Source organism: Callorhinus ursinus, unplaced genomic scaffold (genome assembly GCF_003265705.2).
Source record: "Callorhinus ursinus isolate GAN/ISIS: 27379988/994484 unplaced genomic scaffold, GSC_fseal_2.0 scaffold25, whole genome shotgun sequence".
Lineage (NCBI taxonomy): Eukaryota > Metazoa > Chordata > Mammalia > Carnivora > Otariidae > Callorhinus > Callorhinus ursinus.
The window spans coordinates 8,027,116-8,032,098 of record NW_027397087.1 but is presented as its reverse complement, the minus strand read 5'-3'; positions in this window follow the sequence as shown (position 1 = coordinate 8,032,098).

The following is a 4,983-nucleotide window of genomic DNA, read 5'->3' as shown; positions in this document are numbered from 1 at the left end:
AGGGGCTCCTGGGTGGCTCAGTCGTTAAGCGTCTGCCTTCGGCTCAGGTCATGATCCCAGGGTCCTGGGATCGAGTCCTGCATCAGGCTCCCTGCTCAGCAGGAAGCCTGCTTCTCCCTCTCCCACTCCCCCTGCTTGTGTTCCCTCTCTCGCTGTGTCTCTCTGTCAAATAAATAAATAAAACTTAAAAAAAGAGATTTTTTATTTATTCATTTGAGACACAGAGATACAGAGAGAAGAGAAGAGAAATCATGAGCAGGGAGAGAGGCAGAGGGAGAGGGAGAAGCAGGCTCCGTCCTGAGCCAGGAGCCCAACGCCAGGCTCCACCCCAGGACCCTGGGATCACGACCAGAGCCGAAGGCAGACGCTTAATGACTGAGCCCCCCAGGCACCCCTGCACTACTAGCTTCTTGAGAATATTCCCCCTCCATCTACCACCTTTGGGTAGCTGGGTAAGAGGCAGGAAACTGGTACCAACACATTCCTGGAAGTATCTGAATTGGCACAAACAATGCTTTGAAAAAGCAGCTTAGTGATATAAATCAAAAGTCATAAAATATCCCTGGCCTTTGACCCAATATTTCCACTCCAGGAAATTATTCGAAATATGGGAAAAGTCATATGCCTAAAGATTTTTCAATGCATTGTTATTTATTATAGCAAAACAAAGAAGAAAAATTATTTAAATATCCAAAAATAACTTAGGGCGCCTGGGTGGCTCAGTTGGTTAAGCGACTGCCTTCGGCTCAGGTCATGATCCTGGAGTCCCGGGATCGAGTCCCACATCGGGCTCCCTGCTCAGCAGGAAGTCTGCTTCTCCCTCTGACCCTTTCCCCTCTCATGCTCTCTCTCTATCTCATTCTCTCTCTCAAATAAATAAATAAAATCTTTAAAAAAATAATAATAAAAAATAAAATAAAATAAAAAAAACAAAAATAACTTAATGTGTAAATAAATTATGTGATCAATCCACATGGTGGAGAAATACATACAAAGAGAATAACTTAAATATGCAGCAATAGATGATTAGTTATATAAATTTGATATGGATATAAAATTAAAGCTGTGGAGTCATTAGAAACAATTATGTATGTTTCTATTTGCTGACACAGAAACCTATCTGTGATGTAGAATTCAGTGAAAAAGCAAGTTATAAAATAACCTAATATAACTATTTTAAACTTAAAAAGCCTATATGTGTTTATTGGCATAGAAAAAAATCCACAAGAACACAGAAAGTTTCAGTGATTACCTCTGAGTAGTAGGACTACATGAGATTTGCACTTTCTTTTTTTTAAGATTTTATTTGTCAGAGAGAGAGAGAGCATAAGCAGGGGGGAGAGGCAGGCAGAGGGAGAAGCAGGCTCCCTGCTGAGCAAGGAGCCCAACATGAGGGGCTGTTGGGTGGCTCAGTTGGTTAAGCCACTGCCTTCAGCTCAGGTCATGATCCTGGAGTCCTGGGGTTGAGTTCCACGTCAGGCTCCCGCTCCGCAGGGAGCCTGCTTCTCCCTCTGACCCTCTCCCCTCTCGTGCTGTTTCTCACTCTCTGTTTCCCTCTCAAATAAATAAATAAATAACGTCTTAAAAAAAAAAAAAAGGAGCCCAACACGGGACTCGATTCTAGGACCCTGGGATCATGACCTCAGCGAGGGCAGATGCTCAACACACTAAGCCACCCAGGCGTCCCTGCACTTTCTTTTTTATTTGCCAATTCAGATTCGCAAAAAAATCCAGTCTAGGATTTTTGAAGAAACATAAACCACTTCTATTTAGAAAAGAAAAAGTCACAATAAAAATCCATTATAAAAAAATGTAGTAAAAATGCCCAGGGCCGCATAGTCAGGCAAAAATGCAAACTATGAACTATCACATGCACTATTATTAAAACTATTAAAACAACAATAACAAGATACATGAGGAAAAAGATGGGGGAGCATCATATACCAATGATGGATGTGTTGAGGTATTAGGACTACGGGTGATTCTTCTCTCTCTTTTTCAAGGCTTATGAAATGTAATTTTTTTAAAAGATTTTATTTATTTATTCATGAGAGAGAGAGAGGCAGAGGGAGAAGCAGGCTCCCAAGGAGCAGGGAGCCTGATGCGGGACTCGATCCCAGGACCCTGAGATCATGACCTGAGCCGAAGGCAGACGCTTAACCATCTGAGCCACGCAGGCGCCCTGAAATGTAAGTTTTAGTAATAAAAAGTTACTTTTAAAGGGTAGTTCATGGTTTTCTGGTGGCTAAGGGGCATATCAGAATTACATGGGGAATATTTTCAAGATGCGCATTGGCCAACTTCCTTGCACCAGAACAAAGCCCCAGTGGTAAGGTCCTCAGTAACTCCAGGTAAGTTAGGCACTTCCTCCTCTGTTCTCCCACAACCCCTTACCTCACTTCTGTTTATCTGTCCCCTCTGCCTCATGCTTCTAACGGAAACAATCATTTGTTGAGCACTTACCATGAACCAGGCAGTTTGCTAAATGCTTTACATTCATTCTGATTACAAACTTCTCCCCTACTTTGTGAGGTAAATATCATTTCACAGATGAGCAAATGGAAGCACAGGAAAGGTAGGTAAGCCACTCATGGGGATGCCCAGCCAGTCACAGAGCCTAGGTCTGAAGGCAGATAGACCAACCCTGGATCCTCCTTGCTGGTAAGCTCATGATATCCTGCTTCCTGAGAGCAGATGTCATCTTTGAAGTCCCCAGGGGACCCACACAGTGCTGGCTCATGGAAGGTTCTCCACAAGAGTAGGTGGAAGAGGGGCGCCTGGGTGGATCAGTCATTAAGCGTCTGCCTTCGGCTCAGGTCGTGATCCCAGGGTCCTGGGATCGAGCCCCACATCCAGCTCCCTGCTCGGTGGAAAGCCTGCTTCTCCCTCTCCCTCTGCCCCTGCTTGTGTTCCCTCTCTGGCTGTGTCTCTCTCTGTCAAATAAATAAATAAAATCTTCAAAAAAAAAAAAAAGGAGTAGGTAGAAGTGGAGCTTTTACTTTGAAAAGGCCAGGGCACCCTGAAGTTCAGACAAGGAGGAATCCTGAAAGACACAGGTTCAACTCTGACCCTCTCAAAATAGGAATCCCCACAAAAGTTGGCCCAGGGGTCTTGGCCACCTTCCTGGGAATATATCTCGCCTGTTCCCATTCCTCGTTTATCCTTGCCAACAACATCCGTCTCCTTCCCTTCCAGTGGGACACTCCCGGGCAGTAAACCATCCCACTCCGCGGATTCCTCTCTAACTTCTGCAGCAGCAGTCCCGTCTTTCCTCTGAAAATCCCCTCAGGAAGGGGGTGCACATGTCATCCCCATGGAAGTACCACCTCTTGAGAGAGGATTCCCTCCACCTGGAAGAGTGGCACATGATTTGCACATGAGGCACACATGATGGCTTCCTTTTCTGGACCTTTCCCGAATTAATCTTTCCTTATTGTTCCCCTTCAGGCAATCACTTCTCATTTCCTTATGGTCTGTTCCCTCCCACTTCTCGTTCCAGTCACTGCACTCAACGCGCGGTGTTAGTGGGCACAATCATCTGAACCAAGGGAAGGGTGTGTTTTAGGAGCTCGGGAGCCATGCTAATGTATTATGCTAAGTGATGAGGTTGCTTTATAAAGCTGCTGATTCCCAAGAGATGAAAAAAGCCTTCCCAGACATGGGCTCTAAGCCTGGCTTGCCCAGATTTGAGCCCACCTCCACCATTTACCATCAGATACACTGTCCCTGGTTCTCCGTTTTCTCAACTGTGAAATGGGGGATAATAGCATCCACCTTGTGGGTTCTGATGAGGATTGAAAGAAATAACACCTTAGCACCTGGCATGAGGGAGCACTTAATATAGTTGGCTCGTTATTTTTACTATAGACTTTTTCACTTTCCATTTTATCCAGGATAGAGCCACATAGCCTATGATTTATTTATTTTTCTTTTTAAAGAGAGAACGAGCAAGGAGCAGCCTCCTGGATGAGCAGGGAGCCGATGCAGGACTCCATCCCTGGGATCATGACCTGAGCTGAAGGCAGATGTTTAACCAACTGAGCCACCTAGGCGCCCTAGCCTATGATTTATAATAAGAAATATATAGGGGCACCAGGGTGGCTCAGTCAGTTGGGGGTCCGACTCGGTTTTGGCTCAGGTCGCTGGGGGGAGGGTCCTGGGATCAAGCCAGAGTTGGGCTCTCCACTCACTGGGAGTCAGCTTGTCTCCCTCTCTCTCTGCCCCACCCACCGCTCATACTCTTTCCCTCTACTGTTCTCTAAAATAAATAGATAAATCTTAAAAAAAAAAAATATGTACATTTGGTCTGATCCTGTTCCTGACACAGAGCTCTTAAAACCCTTGGAATTTCCTAAGTGATAAGAGTGATAAAGGTGTCTTTTGTTATTCATAACAAGCCCCTATCAACCACACCTGAATTTAGTTATTGTGAGGGTTTTTTTGGGAAGTCCCTAAGGATGGGGAAGGTGGGGGGTGGCTGGTTGCCAGGGAAACCAACCGTATGATTAGAGTTGAGAATTGGAACTCTCAGCTCAAACTTCCAACTTCTGGGTAGGGGAGAAGGGCTAGAGATTGAGTTCAATCACCAGTGGCTAGTGATTTAATCAATCACACCTATGTAATGAAACCTCCATAAAACCCAGAAGGACAGGAGTTCCGGAAGCTTCTGGGTTGTTAAATACGGGGAGGTGCTAGGAGGGTGGTACACTTAAAGAGGACAGGAAAGCTCCAGGTCCCTTCCCACATACCTTGCCCCATGCATCTCTTCCATCTGGGTGTTCCTGAGTTATATCCTTTTAATAAACCAATAATCTAGTAATCCGAGTTCTCTGATCCACTCTAGCAAATTAATCAAACCTGAGGAGTGGGTTGTGGGAACCTTGGCTCTGCAGCCGCTTAGAAGCACAATTAACCTACACTTGTGATTGGCCTCTGAGGTGGGAGACAGTCTTGTGGGACTAAGCCCTTAGTCTGTAGGATCTG